This window comes from Bubalus bubalis, chromosome 1, assembly GCF_019923935.1.
Source record: "Bubalus bubalis isolate 160015118507 breed Murrah chromosome 1, NDDB_SH_1, whole genome shotgun sequence".
NCBI classification, from domain to species: Eukaryota; Metazoa; Chordata; class Mammalia; order Artiodactyla; family Bovidae; genus Bubalus; species Bubalus bubalis.
The window spans coordinates 127255669-127277330 of record NC_059157.1 but is presented as its reverse complement, the minus strand read 5'-3'; the positions used below and the strand labels follow the sequence as shown (position 1 = coordinate 127277330).

Below are 21662 nucleotides of genomic sequence, written 5' to 3'. Positions count from 1 at the left end.
TCCAGGGGATCTTCCTGACCCAGGGATCAAACCCGAGTCTCCTGCATTACAGGCAAATTCTTTCCTGTCTGAGTCACCAGGGAAGCCCTAAAAGAAAAATAAGAATGTAAATATAAAACTCTAAAACTTTTGTATACTAGAACTTCCACATATATACCCATGATAAAAACAGAGCTAGTTATCTAAACTTGACTTTCCCTGTATTGGTTATCTTTTAGCTCTGGAATCCAGGTGTGGTGTTGGAAACTTCATTTAATAATAACTGAAGCCATCAGAGCAGACTGCTTTGGTGAACCAATCAGGTTTTCTGAAACAAATTGCAAAATATTAGGGCTTCCCTGGTGGCTCAGATGGTAAAAAATCTGCCTGCGATGTGGAAGACTTGAGTTCAATTCCTGGGTTGGGGACATCCCCTGGAGAAGGGAATGGCAACCCACTCCAGTATTCTCGCCTGGAGAATTCCAAGGACAGAGGCTACAGTCCATGGGATTGCACAGAGTCAGACACTGAGCAACTAACACTTACAATGTGAACCAATCAGGTTTTCTGAAACTAACTGAAAAATATTGCTTTCCAGCTGAAGTGATAAAATCTCTCACATGCTCTCTTCAATGTCACTTCCCCTCTCACTGTGGGATACTAGTAGAAACAAAGCTCCAGGGGAGAATAAAGCCACAGAAGCCTGACTTCTCAAATGATTTTGTGAAGGAGTTGCCCCACTGACTGGAACCAACATGGACTGTCACTGGCCAAAGAAAGAAATTTAGGTCTGTTTGTTAAAGAATTTTAACCTATACTAAGTAACATAGTGAAGAAATGGGCCATGAATACTCACTTCACAGGGAAGTTGGCTGACATTTGAGGAGAAAAGCTGCTCATAAAAGTGTCTGAAATAAGAAAAGGGATAAAAATAGTTTATTCACTACACCATTATTATCAGTAATGATAATTTTTGAACCTTGGAGATACACCACCCCTGCTCCATATACATATTCAATGTTTTATTGATGAAGGTAAATCATCAGCATTTCTAAAGAAGATCCAACTATGGCAAAAATGACTCAATCAGAGGTTAATCTGGAGAAGGCAATGGCACCCCACTCCAGTACTCTTGCCCTGAAAATCCCAGGGACGGAGGAGCCTGGTAGGCTGCAGTCCATGGGGTTGCTAAGAGTCGGACACAACTGAGTGACTTCACTTTCACTTTTCACTTTCATGCATTGGAGAAGGAAATGGCAACCCACTTCAGTATTCTTGCCTGGAGAATCCCAGGGATGAGGGAGCCTGATGGGCTGCCATCTATGGGGTCACACAGAGTCGGACACGACTGAAGCAACTTAGCAGCAGCAGCAGCAGATGTTAATCATTTTTACCAGTGGAAATGTCAGAGATCAGTGATGTATTACTGAGCATAAAGATCACACCCTTGTGCTGAAACAAAATCTGAGTTGAATGCAACCAAAAATCTAAACTGAGAATTCATTCAGGGCTATCTCCCATGTTTCTGCCTCTCAGTTTTCCAGTGGGCTCTGCTTATCACTTTAGGTTTGTACATAGTTTTTCATTAAATGTCATTTTTCAACTTCTGAACTGAAAATCATGCATGAAATGTCCTTTCTCAATGGTAAAGAAACTTCTTGTATGGCATTCCTGGCATTCTCTGGCATCCAGTTTCAGTTCATACTGAAAGTACAGTTAGGCTGTAGTTCACCTTTATATTTTCTCAGATCTTTCTCCTGATTTCCCACCATATCATTTTATTGAAGAGACTATTTTATCTGCTAATAATAATCTTTTCCAGATTTTTCTGACAAACTGGCAGCATTTATAAAGAGGCTCAGTTCAGTTTAGTTCAGTCGCTCAGTCGTGTCTGACTCCTTGCGACCCCATGAATCGCAGCATGCCAGGCCTCCCTGTCCATCACCAACTCCCAGAGTTCACTGAGACTCACGTCCATCGAGTCGGTGATGCCATCCAGCCATCTCATCCTCTGTCATCCCCTTCTCCTCCTGCCCCCAATCCCTCCCAGCATCAGAGTCTTTTCCAGTGAGTCAACTCTTCTCACGAGGTGGTCAAAGTACTGGAGTTTCAGCTTTAGCATCATTCCTTCCAAAGAACACCCAGGGCTGATCTCCTTTAGAATGGACTGGTTAGATCTCATAAATTTGAGAGATGCTTTAGCTTATCTAGTCTAATATTCTCTGAAACATAGCCCTAACAACATTATTAGCACAAGATTACCTGCCCCTCTTTGAATGTTCCCAATGATGGGAAGCTCTGTACTCTGCATGGTGGACATTTTTGCTTGCTAAAATTTTGCCCTATTCCTCAGGACTTCCCATTCCCTGATTCTGTTTTTGTTCTCAGGAGTAATAACTCCCTGATTCTGCTTTTGTTATACATTAAGCCTCCCTTTAATAGAAGAGTCTTTCATCAAATATTTAAATATGCTAACAAGTCTGTCCAAGCCTTCACTTTTTATGCTCTTTCTCAGGCACCACAGTTTCTCACATGAGAAGCTATCTCTAGTTCCTCACTACATGAGTTGTTCTGGACACCCTTCATGTTTGTCAATGGCATCGATTCTCTGTATTCTGCACCTATCATTAATCAGGTAATATTCACGTTCCCTTAACTCAGGTTTGTTCTTTTTTTCTTATCCATAAAGACTTTTTTCCTTTTAATTCAAGTGATGTGCTTTTGCCTCTTAAAGGATAGTTATTTCTTATTGAGATAGAACTCATACACAATTCACGCTTTGAAAATGTACAATTCAATCATTTTTAGTATATTCACAAAATTGTACATCATGAGTCTCAAACCCAGAACATTCCAACACCTCAAAAAGAAACCCTGTATCTATTAAGCAGTCACTTACCATTCCCCTTTCTCCTTATCTCCGGCAAACACATATCTACTTTAATAGACACTAATCTGTCGCTATGGGTTTATATATTCTGGACATTTCATATAAATGGACTCACAGAATGTGGCCTTTTGTATACTGTTTCCTTCACTTAGCATAATGTTTTTAAGATTCATCCATGTTGTAGCATATATCAGTACTTCATTCCTTTTTATGACTGAATATCCCCATTGTGTTTATCTCTTCATCGGCTGGTGGATATTTGAGTTATTTCTACTTTTTGGCTATTATGAATAATGGTGCACATTTTATGTGCATGTAGTGTTTTTGTTTTTGTTTTGGTCTTCCTATATGGTCTGTGGGGGTCTTAGTTTCTTGATCAGAGATCGAACTCATGCTCCCTGCATTGGAAGTGCAGTCTTAACCAGTGGACCGCCAGAGAAATTCCTATACATGTTTTTATGTAAACTATGTTTTTAATTTTCTGGGGTATCTACCTAGAAGTAGAATTGCTTGATCATATGGTAATTCTATTACTTCCCAGGTAGCACTACTGGTAAAGAATCCGCCTGCCAGTGCAGGAGACACAAGAGATGCAGGTTCTATCCCTGGGTCGGGAAGATCCCCTGGAGGAGGGAATGGCAACCCACTCCAGTATTCTTGCCTGGGAAATCCCGTGGACAGAGGAGCCTGTCAGGCTACAGTCCATGGAGCTGTAGAGAGTTGGACACAACTGAGCAACTAAGTACACACACATGTAATTCTATGCTTTAACTTTTTGAGAAACTGCCAAACTATTTGGGACCATTTAGTACACAATAATCACAGCAATGTCTGAGGTTTCCAATTTCTTCAAATCCTTGGCAATATTTGTCCACTTCTTAAGTTATTAGGCTGTGCTGTGCTTAGTCGCTCAATCATGTCTGACTCTTTGTGACCCCATGGCCTGTAGCCCACCAAGCTCCTCTGTTCATGGGGATTCTACAGGCAAAAATACTGGAGTGGATTGCCACGCCCTCCTCCAGGGGATCTGCCCAACCCAGGGATCAAACCCAGGTCTCCCACATTGTGGGCGAATTCTTTACCATCTGAGCCACCAGTTAAGCCCAAGAATACGGGAGTAGGTGACCTATCCCTCCTCCCAGGGATCTTCCCAACCCAGGAATCAAACTGGGGTCTCCTACATTGTAGGCAGATTCTTTACCAGCTGAGCTACCAGGGAAGTTATTAGGCTTAGTGTTAGTGTTACTGTTAGTTACTCAGTCATGCCCTACTTTTTGTGACCCCATGGACTGCAGCCCACCAGGCTCCTCTGTCCATGAGATTTTCAAGGCAAGGATACTGGAGTGGGTTGCCACTTCCTTCTCCAGGGGATCTTCCCAACCCAGGGATCAAACCCGGGTCCCCTGCACTGCAGGCAGATTCTTTACCGACTAAGCTACAAGGGAAGCCCCATTATTAGGCTCAGTTCAGTTCAGTTCAGTTGTTCAGTCATGTCCAACTCTTTGCGACCCCATGAATCGCAGCACACCAGGCCTCCCTGTCCATCACCAACTCCCAGAGTTCACTCAAACTCATGTCCATTGAGTCGGTGATGCCATCCAGCCATCTCATCCTCTGTCGTCCCCTTCTCCTCCTGCCCTCAATCCCTCCCAGCATCAGAGTCTTTTCCAATGAGTCAACTCTTTGCATGAGGTGGCCAAAGTACTGGAGTTTCAGAGGAGTTGATAATTAACTCCTGGTTTCTGGGTAAGTTTAAGAAGTTTGCCAGAGAAAGGGGGCTATGGCGTTTGAAATGAACCCAGCAGTGGCCAGACCAGAACATTCAAATGATCATCAGAATCCTGTGGGAACTGCTGGGTTCAACTGCTCCTCTATCTTGGACTGGGGGAATTTTCCTAATTTTTTCCACTGAGAGTGAAGGTCTTGCAAGTGAATCTGCTTTTACCTTATTAACACCTGAGGCATATTTTGGAAATGGAAGAAGGTAGCGAGTGTTTTTAGGCTCCACTTCTGATCCTAGCCCTACCACTAACTGTGTGACTTATGGTCAGTTACTTCTCTGGATCCAATTTTCCTTATTTGTAACATCAAGAGGTTGACTAAATAATTATCTCCAAAATTCTTCTCAGTTCTCAGTTCAGTTCAGTCGCTCAGTCATGTCTGACTCTTTGCAACCCCATGAATCACAGCACGCCAGGCCTCCCTGTCCATCACCAACTCCCGGAGTTTACTCAAACTCATGTCCATCGAGTTGGTGATGCCATCCAGCCATCTCATCCTCTGTCGTCCCCTTCTCCTCCTGCCCCCAATCCCTCCCAGCATCAGGGTCTTTTCCAATGAGTCAACTCTTCGCATGAGGTGGCCAAAGTATCGCAGTTTCAGCTTTAGCATCAGTCCTTCCAATGAACACCCAGGACTGATCTCCTTTAGGATGGACTGGTTGGATCTCCTTGCAGTCCAAGGGACTCTCAAGAGTCTTCTCCAACACCACAGTTCAAAAGCATCAATTCTTCGGCGCTCAGCTTTCTTCACAGTCCAACTCTCACATCCATACATGACCACTGGAAAAACCATAGCCTTGACTAGACGGACCTTTGTTGGCAAAGTAGTGTGTCTGCTTTTGAATATGCTATCTAGGTTGGTCATAACTTTCCTTCCAAGGAGTAAGTGTCTTTTAATTTCATGGCTGCAATCACCATCTGCAGTGATTTTGGAGTCCAAAAAAATAAAGTCAGCCACTGTTTCCACTGTTTCCCCATCTATTTCCCATGAAGTGATGGGACCAGATGCCATGATCTTCATTTTCTGAATGTTGAGCTTTAAGCCAACTTTTTCACTCTCCTCTTTCACTTTCATAAATAGGCTTTTTAGTTCCTCTTCACTTTATGCCATAAGGGTGGTGTTATCTGCATATCTGAGGTTATTGATATTTCTCCCAGCAATCTTGATTCCAGCTTGTGCTTCTTCCAGCCCAGCGTTTCTCATGATGTACTCTGCATATAAGTTAAATAAACAGGGTGACAATATACAGCCTTGATGTACTCCTTTTCCTATTTGGAACCAGTCTGTTGTTCCATGTCCAGTTCTAACTGTTGCTTCCTGACCTGCATATAACATTCTGTACATTTTTTGTTCTAATGATAAACCCTCGGCTCAGCTGGTCCCATCTTTTTTTCCTGGGTTGACTTTCTTTCTCCCATAATAACCTTTAAGCATCTCCACCTTTTTGAAGGCAAGGTTTGGGTTTTATTCATCTCCCCCAAATTGGGTAGCACAGTACCCAAGTGGGTGATTTCAAGTAGCATTGAAATTGATTCTTATACAAAATTCCCTCTTTGTCTGGAGAAGCTCACAGTTCAGATGGGAAAGTACCAAGCACCATTAATCAATCACTTAACTAAAAGCTGAGGATAACAAGAAAACCGGCTCCACCCTCCTTTACCACTTATATGTTCCAACCAGAGTTATGTAACTGGTTATAGTTAGCACTCTTTGAATGCTTTCACTGTGTCAGCGCTTTCCATGTATTTCCTCAAACAATACACTCACGCCAACCTTATATTCTAGGTACTAGTATCATCTGTTTCAATCTTGAGGAAAATGGCACAGAGAAGTTAAGTAATCTGCCTAGGTAATATGGTTACAAGTGAGAGGTAGCATCACTTGAGCAAAATTGAGAAAACATTGTGACTGTCCGAGGGACTTGACGAGTCTGGAGAACAGTGATGATGTTCAAGGTAGAGAAGTGGCAGGCGCAAGCCATCATAGAAGGCTACAGAAGCCGGCAAAAAAGTTTGAAAAGAAACAAACAAACAAAAAATCCACACTTCTCCAGGCTGGACTATATAGCCGGAGTTTAGGAAAACAGGCGGAAAAAAAACCTGGTAAACAAGATCTGGAGAACGCCTGAATCTCGAGAGAACCGGGGAACAGGCCGGAAGTAGCGTCAACTAACTGCGTTGGGGACTTAGAGGGACTGCGGGCCCGGGAGGCATTCGGGCCGGACGCGACACCCGGAAGTTACACCCCGGAGGCGGTACCTGGTTGTGGAGGGCGTCGCGATGGGCGGGGCGGAGCGTCCGTGGTCGTCCTGGAACCGTGGATTCCAGGCAGGTAACTTGCGTGCCGAACCCGGACCGGACACGGGTGGAAGTTGGGCTTGGGGGCTCAGTTTGCTCAAAACTCCAAACTCGGGCAGGGAAACGTGGCTCTCGCTTGCTATCGGGGCTGGAGGAAAGGCTCCTTGGCATACGGCTTGCTGGAGAGATAGGGATACGAAGAACTTTATAGGAACGGGGTCGTGAGGGCCGAGGTCATGGAGGAAATAACAGATAGGCTGTCTTTTAGGAATCGGTCATGGCTTGGGTGAGGGGGTTGGGGTGGGGGAGGTGATGGTCACAGGCTCATGACTGTTGGCGCTCGGAGGTGAAGACACAGAACCTGGACACTGAGATGAGCTATCTAGAGTTAATTTCCCTCCTACCCGGTCCCCCATCCTATTCTGCTAGTAGGGAACAGCGACATCGTCTTTTCATTTCTTAATCTAGGACAGTGCCTTGTCACTATTAGGCATCATTAGATGCTGTCAAATAAATGAATTAATGAACGCACGAACCCAATTCTGACTCACCTGGGGGAGCTTCTAAACTTCAGTGTTCCTACTTCTGAATGTAGAAATGATGCCAGCTTAGTTTGCTAACTAGTGGCTTTGAGAATGTCAGTGCAGTAGAGGTTCCGGACGTTGTTGTTGTTTTGTGGTTTTTGAAACTTAGAAATGTGTCTTAATAAATTTCCCTGGGGTCGGTGGAGAGGAAAGGCGATCAGTTTGACTTTTTTCAGGTTCCTTCACTTTTCTGGGAATAACTTCCAGGTGAATGATACTGGCCAGGAGTTGGCCATCAAATAAATTGCAGTTGTAGCAATGAGCTTCTAATTAGTGTTGGTGTTCCTGCTTGCTCAGTCGCTTCAGTCTTGCCCGACTCTGCGACCCTAGGGACTGTAGCCCGCCAAGCTCCTCTGTCCTGGGATTCTCCAGGCAAGAACACTGGAATGGGTGGCCAGGTCCTACTCCAGGGGATCTTCATCCAAGGATTAAACCCAAAACTCCTGCGGATCCTGCACTGGAGACGGATTCTTTACCACTGAGCCACCGGGGAAGCCCAATTAGTGTTTTAAGTGCTTCTTTTCTGTAATAGGAAATTATTTTTCTTTTTCATAATGTTTTCTTTCTTAAACTGGGGTGCTTTTTACATTTGAAATGTAAATGAGAAGTATTTCATAACAAAGATTAAAAAAGTTATATACAAAGGTCCAGTCAGAGATTGGTGGGTACACAAAAGTTTTGTGCTTTGTGCCTCGGACTCTACAACCCCATGGACTGCAGCCGACTAGGCTCCTCTGTCCCTGGAATTTTCTGGACAAGATTACTGGAGTGGGTTGCTGCTTTCTACTCCAGGAGATCTTCCTGTCCCAGGGATAGAACTGTTGCCCCGTGTCTTCTGTGTCTCCTGCATTGGCAAGTGGATTCTTTACCACTGAGCCACCTGGGAAGTCCACATAAAGGGTTAACTCCTTCCAAATAGTTGTAGGAGGCTTCCAAAAGAATGAATCTCTGTGGGTTAAATTGTTTCCATAGTGAAGTATTTGTTTAGGTGTCTTGAATGGAATAAAGAGTGGGCATGTGCTAAGTCCCTTCAGTGGTGTCCCACCCTTTGCAACCCTATGTACTATACAGCCCACCAGGCTCCTCTGTCCATGGGATTCTCCAGGCAAGAATACTGCAGTGGGCTGCCATTTCTTCCTCCAGGGTACCTTCCTGACCCAGGGATCCAACCTATGTCTTTTCTGTCTCCTGCACTGGCAGACTTACTGCTAGTGCCACCTGGGAAACTCAAAGAGTGGGCATAGACCTAAATAACCTGATTCTTTCTGGTTGTCAAATGGGAAAAAAGTGCAGATGACACATCAGGCTTGTAGTAAGATCTGGGCATGAATCCCTATCTAGAAGCTTGATTGATTTAGATCTAGGGAGGTGATTGTGTGTAGGGGTTTCATACTGTCAAATGAGATCAGATCAGATCAGTCGCTCAGTCGTGTCCGACTCCGCGACCCCATGAATCGCAGCACGCCAGGCCTCCCTGTCCATCACCAACTCCCAGAGTTCACTCAGACTCACGTCCATCGAGTCCGTGATGCCATCCAGCCATCTCATCCTCTGTCGTCCCCTTCTCCTCCTGCCCCCAATCCCTCCCAGCATCAGAGTCTTTTCCAATGAGTCAACTCTTCGCATGAGGTGGCCAAAGTACTGGAGTTTCAGCTTTAGCATCATTCCTTCCAAAGAAATCCCAGGGCTGATCTCCTTCAGAATGGACTGGTTGGATCTCCTTGCAGTCCAAGGGACTCTCAAGAGTCTTCTCCAACACCACAGTTCAAAAGCATCAATTCTTCAGCACTCAGCCTTCTTCACAGTCCAACTCTCACATCCATACATGACCACAGGAAAAACCATAGCCTTGACTAGATGAACCTTTGTTGGCAAAGTAATGTCTCTGCTTTTGAAATGGTTCTAGAATGTTGTTATTAGTTTGGATGTAATGGAGTAGGAAAACCTGAATTTACGGCTTTTTGTTTGTTTTACAAGGAAGAAACTAGTAAGCATTTTTAGGTTTAATGATCTAAGATGTTATTAAAAATAGGTTGGAAAAAACTAAAAGTAGAGATTTGAATACCTTATTGAAGTCATACAATTTTTAAAGTTTGCCTGCCTTTAAACCTTGTTTTCCCAATTTCTGGAAATTGGCATCCAAATGATTTTCACCTTTCTGTGCTCTTACTATGGTATGTCCTTTAGGATACATGTAAATTTGGAAAAAGTAATGTTTTGAGAGCCTCTAGATTGATGTTAATATTAATGTCATAAAGTCTAATTTTTCTACCTCAGTGTGCTGTTCAATGTTATGTCCATTAATTCTGCATATCTAAATAACTATATTTGTAATACTTATGGTAACTGTTATTCATAATAAATTGGTATCCAAGTGGTGACTTAGATATGTGCATTGACGTTCTTGAGGTTTTCAGTTTTGCAGAACGCTGATATCTGTGGAAGCTAATATGGACTTCGTTTAAAGAAATCTATGGACCAGTAAAGGACAAAAACATGAATCAGTTTGTATTTTGGCATTCAAATCCTAGCACTTTGGGAAAGGTAAGTTGTAACTGTTTTATGTTAGGTGAAAAATATTGATAGAATAGCTCTGGATTGGTCTAGAAAATTATAGGATTTTGATTGAAAAATATAGGCTGAATCTCTTTGAATTATATTTTAATCCGGATCTTCCAAAGAAGTTTGAGTTTTGTTCATTATATATGAGGGAATATATATATATTTCTCTGTAAAACTGATCAGAAATTAGAAAGATTGACAAGATATGTTATTCTTGGAACATTATTGCTCTGTTTTCTTTCTGTTGAATCTTCCTTCAACATTTTAGAACCTGTAAGTATGGGGTTGCAAACAGTCATTAAATCATCGCACATCCAAATTTGGCTCTGTAATAGTATGTGTCCCAAATCTAGCCAATTTTATTTTATGCTTTAGGTTAAAGCAAGAAAAGAAGCCCCTAACTGTCTTAAAAAAAATCCTATCTTACGTATGCTATTTTCCTTTTTCTCCATTTTAAAAAATATCTTAGATGATTCATTCTCCAGGTCTTTAATCTTTCTGTCCTAGGGGCAAAGGTTCTCTTTTTACAATTTCTATTTTTCCTGGTTGAAGAGTTTTTAATTTTAAAAACTTTTAACTTCTAACCTTGCAATAATATTAGGTACCTTTTAATCACTAATTAATTATTAAACTTGTAGTTTTTCCTGGTCTCTGTAGACAAACTGGCTTCTTGTTTGGAATGCGTTCATTTCTAAAAATAGGTTTTACTTCTAGGAATCCATCTTTCAGATATATTTGCACTTGCACATAAAAATTTGTTTATAAACATATTCATCACCATATTATTTGAAATTAAGAAAACAACAACAACAACAACTAGAAATAACCTAAACATCCTCAGCAGAGTCTGGTTAAATGAACGCTTTTATAGAATGTAGTATTTGCTGCTCTTAGAATGAGTTAGATCCATAGGTGGGGATAAGGAAAAATCTCTAAGATACATTGTTAACTGACATAAACAATATAGAACTGTATGTATAGTATATTTTCATTTGTGTTTTTGAAAGCATGTATTTCTATACATACCTGTAAAATTTCTTCAGATCCACGTAAGGAACTTACGGCACTTAAGGAACAGGTACTCCCAGGTAATGAGACTAGAAGTCTAGAGAAGGAAGGAGTCTCATGTTTTTTCTGTATTCTCTTTCTGGTGGATTGTTGTTGTTGTTGTTGTTATTTACTCTGAACATTTATTTTTAATGCTAAGAAACAAACAGCAAGGCTTTAGGTTAATTATGTGAACTCATTACTATTCCTTATTTCTATTGTCCTTATGATTATTTGCACTATTCAGGAGGAATGAGGTTGCACAAGTGAGTTGTTTATTTCAGAGCTGCATGAAAGGTTTGGTGATGTTTTAATATGTTTGTAATCTTGGCATTAGATTATTATTCATAATAAGAATTTGTTAATAAATTAGGTGCTTAGTGTTGCCGAGTTCAACGCCCATACACACTTCATAGCTTGTGCCTGACCTCCCTATGCGATGCGGGTGTTGTTACCTTGGTTTGCAAGCTATGCTTGTGTTGGATTGCCACGGTTCTTCTGAACCTCTCTTTATTGCTGAATGGATGGACTTGTTTGCATTGAATTACTATTTAGCAACTCTACTCTTTAAACAGACCTTACTGTTATTATTTTACTTTGTTCTTGAAGTCTGGAACTGGCTTAAGGCATTTCAAAGAATGGCTTGTTCTCTCTGTTATAAAACCAGGAAGCCAGAAAGATCACTTAGATATATTTGGATAATTTCATTCTGCATTGAGAATATTCCTTTGAATTGCCTGTTTCTCTGCCTTGGACTCAGCAAAAATTTCTGATGACTTACTTCTCTAGCCATCTTTGTCTCTCTACACTTTCATTGGGTGAAATTTGGATTAAGAGTAGTGTATCAGTACAGTGAGTTATACAAGAAATTTGAAGATGTAACAGTACCATTTTGTTAGTGGAGGGATTTTATTTGAAACTTGCTGGAGAATAGGCTATGTGAGACACATACCTATGTGACACTACTGTCATATAAAATATATCACTGTGTGTCTTGTTAGAAGCAAAATGAAGGCCTTTAATCTAGGGGCTGAGTCATGATTAATAGAATAGAACAGATTATGCTATGCCAGGTGTTTCAGATCAATACCACACTGGCTGACTGTTTTGCATATAAATCATTTCTATCAAATAATGCTTTGCTTCTTGAGATCTGTAAGACTAATCAGTACTGGCCACAGAAGGTTGGGAGGAGGGGGAATCACTGGGCAGAATGCCTAAAGTAGGAGTCCTTATTCTTGCTAAGGGAATGGATAGCAATGAATTGAATCCAAGGGTAGACTGTGTTTTCCTGAGTCAAGATGAATGTAGTAAAGGTGACTTATAGAAAGAAAAGAAATGAAAGTAAATTATATGTAGAGAACATAGAATTGGGCAGATACATGTGTGTGTGTGTGCAGGTACATATATAATACATTATATATTTTAAATGTGTATATATTATTATTTCACACATAAATATATTTTATATATATTTTTTGTGTGAAAACTACAAATTCTTCATAGAAAGGTATCCAGTTAATACAAGAGAAAAAAAAAAATCAGAATTTTAAGGCCTCAGAGCTGGACTGTTAGCGGTTAATTCATAACTGTGAGAACAGCTTGAAGAATTTTGGCAGTGTTGAAAGATCATTCACAGGGCCCAAGTGATATAAAGGTAGACAAAAGCCTGAGGATGAGAAAGTTAAAATTTAGTAACATGTAAGATTATGGTTAAGGGTATCTTTTAAGATTCTGTTTTGTGCCATTGTTTTGAGTGAGGGGAAAAAGAAGAACTGAAAAGTATATTGCTGTTCAATTTGAATTCAGCTAGATTCATAAGCTTTTCCTAGTGTGCCAATTGTATATGACCAAAATGGGTTAATTGGACCCATTACCTACAAAGCAATTAGTTTTTGTATATTAATTATTAGATAAACCTGGAAGAAGGAGAGAATTGTTTTTAATCAATCTTATGATTATATAAAAGGACGACTGTGATGATCCAAGTTGAGAGCACTGAGACTACTTTGTTTAGAAAAAAGACGACTTGGGAACAGTTGGAGAAATGCCATAGGAAGTGCACTTGTTCTGTTATTTGAAGCCAAAATTAGTTCTAAATGAGAGAAGGTATAGATAGAACTAGTCCACAGTGGAGCAGATTGTGTCCAGAGGCAGTGAACGCCGAGTCGTTAGGGTCTCTTATGCAAATTTTGAATGTTGGCAGTGTTGTAGAGGGTACTTCTCATTGTTTGGAAGAGTGTACCAAATTATTAATAAGGTATCTTTTAAATCTGAAAAAAAAATTATACTGCAGTAAAGTGTTTTATTATGGTATGTGTATATGTTCTGTTAGCCCTGTATTTAAATTCTGAGAGCTAATTTACCTGCTGCTCATTCAGCTACTAACTTCAGTTAACATATAACCAGGAAATAAAATTACCTGAGCTTCCAAATTATAAGACACAAAATCTATATGCTTTTCTCAGGTCTTTACTCAGTTCATTTACATTTAGACACAGTTTAACATGCTTAATTAACTGGATCTAACTCCAGTGTATTAGAAGCAATAGATTCTGAGTGGGCCAAAAAGAAAGTTACTCGGTTGTGTCCAACCCTTTGCGACCCCATGGACTATACAGTCCAAGGAATTCTCTAGGCCAGAATACTGGAGTGGGTAGCCTTTCCCTTCTCCAGGGGATCTTCCCAACCCCGGGATCAAACCCAGGTCTCCCTGCATTGCAGGAGGATTCTTTACCAGCTGAGCCACAAGGGAAGCCCATCAAATAGAGGCAGGCACATTGACAGGTGTGGACAGCAACAAAGGCAGAAAATTGACCAATTAATTTGAAATTGGTAGCAACCCAGGCTTTTTGGTGAGATGAAAACTCTTCTGTGTTCATGGATATTCAAAATGATAACCCTGACTGAACTTAAATAATTTGTGTTCAGTATTTTCTATTTAAGAATACCTAAATTTTAGAAAGATTTCTTTAGTTTGTTTTGTAAGACAGATATTTGGCATCTGGAGAGGGTACGTGCATTGTACGGTATAAAGAGTTAGGCCTCTAGAGCAGTAAACATAGATTTGGATCTGGGCTCTAGTATCTACTTGCTGTTCTATTAATTAAGTTTATTATTCAGTCTAAGCCTCAATCTCTTCTAGAAAATAAGAAGTTACTGAAAAGTAAGTGTATGTAAAAGCTTTGCTTATAATAGGTGTTAAGTAAATAATAGCTATTATTATTTTATTATTACTGTAAAGCCTACTCTACCTTGAATTTCTTTCTCTTCAAATAGAGTAGGAACAAACTTAACCTGATAATTTTATTGTAAGTTTATATATATTAATGCTAATAAAGATGATGACATGCTTAAAAAACCTTTTTTAAAAATCATGTAAATAATCCATGTCCACTTTATAAAAAATAGGATGTAGAAAAAAAGGATATGTATATCCCTCCCAAAAGGAGTAAAGTCATCTATAATCCTCTACCACTGTTAATATTTAAGTGACATGCTTTATTATTATTACTTTGGGCTGTGCTGGGTCTTTGTTGCTGCACAGGCTTTTTCTCTAGTTGTTGGTAGGCCAGGCTACTTCGAAGTTGCGGCGTGTGGGCTTCTCACTGTGGCGACTTCTCTTATTGCAGAGCACGGGCTCAGTAGTTGCAGCTCTCGGACTCTAGAGCACAGTCCTAGTAGTTGTGGTGCAGAGGCTCCAGGGATCAAACCCACATCTCCTGCATTGGCAGGCAGATTCTTTACCATCTAGAAGAATCCACCTGTCAGTGCAGGAGACGCGGGTTCAGTTCCTGGGTCAGGAAGATCCCCTGGAGAAGGGAATGGCTAGCCACTTCAGTATTCTTGCCTGGAGATTTCCACGGACAGAGGAGCCTGGCAGGCTACAGTCCATGGAGTCACAAAGTCAGACATGAGTGAGTGACTAACACACACACAGACACACACACACACAAAGCCACCAGGGAAGCCGCATGCTTTAAAGTGCTTTGACGTCCCTATAGGATGTCACTTCTGAGTATTGACGTCTGAAACTGATTCTACCTTACTACTGTTGGAAAACGTAAATTAGTCACTACACTTGCTATTCTGTGGAGAAGGAAATGGCAACCTACGCCAGTACTCTTGCCTGGAAAATCCCATGGACAGAGGAGCCTGGTAGGCTACAGTCCATGGGGTCGCTTAGAGTCGGACACGACTGAGAGACTTCACTTTCACTTTTCACTGTCATGCATTGGAGAAGGAAATGGCACCCTACTCCAGTGTTCTTGCCTGGAGAATCCCAGGGATGGGGGAGCCTGGTGGGCTGCCGTCTATGGGGTCGCAAGAGTCGGACACAACTGAAGCGACTTAGCAGCAGCAGCAGCTTGCTATTCTGAATATGCAGTGAAAGATTGTGACATGACACAATGTTGACTTAAAGAAAGCCCTAGTTCTGGAAAGCTTTGTGTAATGAAAACAGTTTTGTTAGAGGAGTGGGTGTAGGTTGGTGCTGTGGGGCTGGTTGGCCTGAGTTTGAATTCTGATTCCACCCTTTACTAGCTCCGGAAGCTACCTGAAATTTCTTAACTTCTCTGGAACTCAGTTTCTTCACATGTAAATTGGAGATAATAGTAATACTTAATTTATGAGATCATTTTGAGGAATTACTCAAAGTGCTTAGAGTAGTCCTGGCACAAAGTATAGACTCAGTAAACACAAATTGCTCTTATTAATTTTTAAAAGCTTAATTCTTTCTTGAGGAACAAAAAAGCATGTTTACTAAAGCAGATTAAAGAAATAAGTTAGAATGAGCACAAGAGTAGTCAGTGAGATATACTACATGTTTATCTTTTGAACTTGCAAAGTGGTCTGAAATTTTCCATTTGAAGGCTTTGTTAATTTTTCTACCCGTTTAAATCTTCTCAAACCATGATATTCCCAATTTAGCTTCTTTATTTACCCCACAAAATCAATTTCATTTTTGTTGTCTCATCCAATAAATATTTTGGCCATGCTTTCAAAAATCAAAAGCCCAGGAAATTATCATTAAATCAGCTTATCTGACTACAGCCCATGGTGGCTCTATAAGAACTTTAAATTCAGTTGCAATTTGATGTGAAGAATGTTAATCAAAGTGATAAACCCATGAACATATTTATTCTTTCAGTACACTATATCTCTTTAAAATCTCTTTCCTTTTCTTCTTAATTCCTTTTTGTTTTCTTCTTTTGCTCTTTCAGCATAGTATCTAGCAATCTGATTAATTACTGGTCAAAGAATTACAGTTTTTCAAATCCCTCAAGAACTTTTATTAGACTTGCTAGTAGTATCTTTCTGTGTTTTGTTTTAAAGTATCAAGTACAAGTTTTTGAAGACCCTGGGGCCTACCATAATTATGTGTTCAAGATTTGAGTTTGAATTACTTCATCAAGACTTAGATCCTCTTCAAAAGCCTCAAGTCCCACCTGTATTAAAGCTCTCCTTTGAATCCTCTCACAAAAATAAAAGCTTAAATGACTAAAGTCCATTAGTATCTTACCTTTTATATCCTTCTCTCTGATTTCTCTTCAATTTCTTTGGCCTTTAGGGTCTTTCATGTTGCTTATGTTCCTTTAGACTACAGCCAAAGAATCTGTGCTTTCCAAAAGAATGTGTGTCCAGGGCCATAAGTTTTCACTGATAGAGAAGTGAAAATTTAGCATGATAAGCTTAGAATCAGGTCTTTTGTTGTATCCTATAAAAACCTGAGTCAACACTAAGAAGATGAGGATGAAGTGGTAAAAATATGTGAGGTTAGATTATGCTCTCAGAACCTATGTGTTTTAGAGAAAAGAACCCTCAACCTAAAAGTTAATGATTCTTAGTCTCTCAACTGGGCTTCCTGGTGAGGTATTAAACAATTTGACTGCCAGTGCAGGAGACACAAGAGACGTGGGTTCAGTCTCTGGGTTAGGAAGATTCCATGAAGAAGGAAATGACAACCCACTCCAGTATTCTTGCCTGGGAAATCCCATGGACAGAGGAGACTGGTGGGCTATAGTTCATGGGGTTGCAAAAAGAGTTGGACACAATTTAGCAGTTAAACAATAGCAGATATCTATGTGGTTTAATCCCTCATCTTCAGATCCTTCAAGTCTTATGTTACCTTCTCATTAAGGCTCTAACAACTTATTTAAAATAGTAACCTCACCACCACCCACAAGATACCCCTATTCCCCTCTCTGCTTTACTTTTCTCCCTGGTACTTATCTCTGCCTGATGTCCTGTTCACCAGTGCTCTCCCCAGCACCAGAACAGTGCCAGATGCACAGTAGGTGTTTAGAAGAGATTTATTAAGTGAATGAATTCAACTGATGTTCACAGAGGTATGTGTTTGGGACAATGAGTCCTATAAACCGAATTATGGGGACCTAGTATTTTTTAATGACTTTTAAAAAGATGAATTAATTAAATTTATTTATAGCTTGCTTTGTTCTTAATATTTGAAGCAGCTTCTAAAAAGGCATATAGTACAGTGGGATGAAGACATATAAAAAGAACAAAACAAAGTGAGTGAATTGATAATAGTAACATTAAGCTGGGGTAAAGTTAATGTAAGAAGGTTCTCCATAGTGACTAAGGGCAGATTGTAAATTTGACTCGTTAAAGAATTGCTCAGAAATGATAATTGGACTTGAATCATGAACTCTGTTCTGTGGCACAGGTAACAGACATTTGAGTCTTACCTAGGAACCCAGAAAACCTATTTGGTTTAACTATAAGAACTTGTGAGATTACTCTTATAAAAATACTTGCTTTCTATATTAGGAAATTTCCTATTGGTATAAATTTGATGCTGACCATCATAGCTATCAGCCTCTGCTTCTGTTGTGTTAGGACATTTCCAAGGTTGATTCAAAAGTTTGCTGTCAAAGATACCAACCAGGACCTCAGTTACTCTGACTTCTCCTACTTGTAGGGTAGTGTGAGATTCCAGTGGTTGTGATTTCCTTTTAAGATACATAAGTGGAGGCTTAGAAATAGGCTTTTCATTGTGCGATATACACATATATCAAGTTACTCATATATCAAATTATTGTATTGCATACCTTAGACTAATATAAGGTTGTATGTCAATTATATCTCCATAAAACTAGGGGGAAAGGTTTTTATACAATCAACCACTGAATTGGGGTGGAGAATTGGGAGTTAAATAGGTGAATTAGACTTCAAGAAACCTTTCACTGATAGAGTAACCAAAATCAGCTATTCTGTGTACATGTGAAATTAAATGGGACATTGTGCAGTAATACATGTCTTTCTGTTCATGAGATGTATACGTTCCAAATTCTGTGTTGTCTTTTTCTTGTCATTTAAAATAAATAAATGAAAACTAAACAAAACTGAGAATTCTGGAAATGCCTGTAGGCCAGAGATAAAGTGAGGGCTGCAAGAGGGGTAGACAATAAACTCTGCAGTGTTTCATTAAACAGAGATGGCATTTTGAGACAAAAGAGGACAATATTTAGCTAAGTGGTGTTCCAGTGGCAAAATATGCTTTTATTTGACTTTTTCTTATTTTTTTACCTTTCTCCTTTCTATCTTTGACCTGGAGATAAGCAGTACTTTTGGAAGGCAACGTCTATCCTGTTCTATTTTTCAGATAGAAGGGAAGTAAATGAACATTAGACTTTTAGGGAAATAATGAAAACATGACTTTAAAAAAAGAATTTATGTTCCACATATTTCAAAGTCAGAATATGGGGAGACATCCCACTCCAGTGTTCTTGCCTGGAGAATCCCAGGGACGGGGGAGCCTGGTGGGCTGCAGTTCATGGGGTCGCGAAGAGTCAGATGCGACTGAGCGGCTTCACTTTGACTTTTCACTTTCATGCATTGGAGAAGGACATGGCAACCCACTCCAGTGTTCTTGCCTGGAGAATCCCAGGGACAGGGGAGCCTGGTGGGCTGCTGTCTATGGGGTCGCACAGAGTTGGACACGACTGAAGCAACTTAGCAGTAGTAGCAAGAACACTACAGAAACATTCAGTTCGGTTCAGTCGCTCAGTCATGTCTGACTCTTTGTGACCCCATGAACTGCATCACACTAGGCCTCCCTGTCCATCACCAACTCCCAGAGTTCACTCAAACCCACGTCCTTTAAGTCAGTGATGCCATCCAACCATCTCATCCTCTGTCGTCCCCTTCTCCTCCTGCCCTCAATCTTTCCCAGCATCAGGGTCTTTTCTAATGAGTCAACTCTTCGCATCAGGTGGCCAAAGTATTGGAGTTTCAGCTTCAGCATCAGTCCTTCCAGTGAATATTCAGGACTGATCTCCTTCAGAATGGACTGGTTGGATCTCCTTGCAGTCCAAGGGACTCTCAAGAGTCTTATCCAACACCACAGAAACATTAAGGTGAACAATTTGCATAAAGGGAAGGTAATTTCAACAAAAGCTTTATAACATGTTGCTACTTAAATGATCATATTGGGTTATATTTAATCTCTTAAGTATACATTATTCTAACAGTATATAAGTATACTTTATGCTAATTTAAAATGTACTCATTTTGCTTTACATATTTTCTTTGATGGAACTTTATGTTCATTTTTTAAGGAAATCAAACGTCTCTTCATTTTGGCATTTGATGAGTAACAGTAAAAACTTGAGAACAGACAGAACTATCAGTGTAAAAATAAAGCAAAGGTCATCATATTTTCTGGCATAAGTGGTATAGGAGCAGAAGGATCTTGTTTTCAGTAAAAGTGTTGAAATGGCAGAAAGAAAATATCCCCAACAACTTTGCTGACACAAATTTTGCTACAGTGAGGACAAAAAAAATTGTCCCAGGTTTTAACTCAATATTTCCTGAACTGTGTTACTCAGAAAGGCTGATACAGCTAAAAGATACTTCGTGAACCAAAACGGTTCTATAATGACTTAAGTTTGGAAAATGTCACATTCTTTTTTAGAAATTTATAATGCAAATTAGCATTTTCCAAACCTATATGTGGCTAGCAAAGAGTCCAACACCACTGAGCAACTTTCACGTATGTGTGGCTAGAACTCTTTTTAATAACCCTTGGAACAAGGTTTCATTCATAGAATGAAATGCTATTCAAGATTGAAATGCTAAAATGAAATTCATAGAAATGCTGTTCTAGTTGAAAAACAAATTAGAATATATATTCATACATATACACATGTATGTTAATATATTCTATTATAGCATAATATTTTATATCTTCTGAAGTTAATAAATCCTGATTGTCAATGAAATTTTTATCCAGTATCTTTAATGAATATAGAGGTTAGAATATTAAGATTATTTCAAAATTTGCACACATGTACTAAATTGGTCATTAAATAATAGTATAGCACTGACATAGATAATCACTTATCTTTTCCTGAACACATTCTCTTCACTTGTCTTCCAGTTCATCGCACCCTTCAGACTTTCCTCCCACTTCTCTGACTATTCCTTGTAGTCTACTCTGTTTCTCTTCAGTTTTTTGACTTCTAAACACTGGAGTGCCCTAGAGATCAATCCTAGGACCTTATCTCTTTTCTACCTAGACTCATTTCTCTTATCTACTCTCAAAGTTTTAATACCTTAAATACCAAAACATTTTTAATCTCCAGCTTAGACCTCTCCTCTGAGCTCCAGATGTATAAACATCTACCAGCTTAACATCTCCATGTATATGTCTAACATTCATCTCAAATTTAGCATGTTCAAAACTGAACAGCTGATCATCTCTCTCATCAAACTTCTTTTTAATTTTCCTAATCTCGGTAACAGACAATTCTATCATTATTGTTTCTCAGCCTTGGAGTTATCCTTGATGCCCCTCTTTCTCTCATGCCAACCATCTGATCCTTGAGGAAGTCCTGTTGGCTCTGCCCTAAACATACAGGCAGAGTCCAGTCACTTCTACCTCCTAACTTAACCTTCTTTCTTCTACCCTTGCCCCTTTCTATCAACACAGCAGCCAAAGTGATCCTGTTAAACAGAAGTAACATCAAGTCACTCTGCTCAAAACTCCAGTAGCTTCCTGTCTGACTAATAAAAACCCTTTGATATGATCTGCTCCTACTCTTCACCAGGTCACCTGTTTCAGCCTTCTCTCTGTTTTAAGGATTTTGCTGGTGCTGTGCCCTGTGCTTGGAATGATCTAGAAACTGTGTGGCACTTTCCCTCACCTCCTTCAGGATCTGACTCGAAGGTCACACTAGCTACACTCCTGACTCTTCCTCCCGCCACCACACACATGCTTATACTTCTTAATCCCTTTTCTTGCTTTCTTTTTCTCCTTCTCACTATATAATATTCCATGTTTTTTCCTTATTTATCTTGTCTACTTCTTTCTCCCAGCTCTAATATATAAGCTGCATGTGAGGAGAGTGATTTGCTTTGTCTTTTTTATTCTCTGCTGTAACCCTAGTGCCTAGAACAGGGTTTAACTCATAGTGAGTACTAAATAAATATTCGTTGAGTGAATGAATGAATTATGTATGAAATTGCTCAAGTCATTGAATATAGTATTGCTTAATTGCC

General features: G+C 39.9%; 1 protein-coding gene and 1 long non-coding RNA gene across 4 annotated transcripts in view; one reads left to right on the top strand and one right to left on the bottom strand.

Moving 5' to 3' along the window:
• Positions 1 to 833: 833 nt before the first annotated feature.
• Positions 834 to 7637, bottom strand: LOC123333850. The gene is made up of 3 exons (XR_006551486.1): positions 7500 to 7637; positions 6910 to 7127; positions 834 to 887 (listed from the first exon to the last, which is right to left on the bottom strand). It is a non-coding gene; the product is annotated as an uncharacterized LOC123333850 (long non-coding RNA).
• MAP3K13 (mitogen-activated protein kinase kinase kinase 13) overlaps positions 6553 to 21662 on the top strand; it is a 159133-nt gene continuing 144023 nt past the window's right edge. For all 3 annotated transcript variants that reach the window (XM_006071075.4, XM_044943949.2, XM_025287153.3), the window contains exons 1-2: positions 6553 to 6982; positions 9950 to 10076. The gene's annotated coding sequence lies outside the window, so the exon portion shown is untranslated. The remainder of the gene's footprint in view (positions 6983 to 9949; positions 10077 to 21662) is intronic.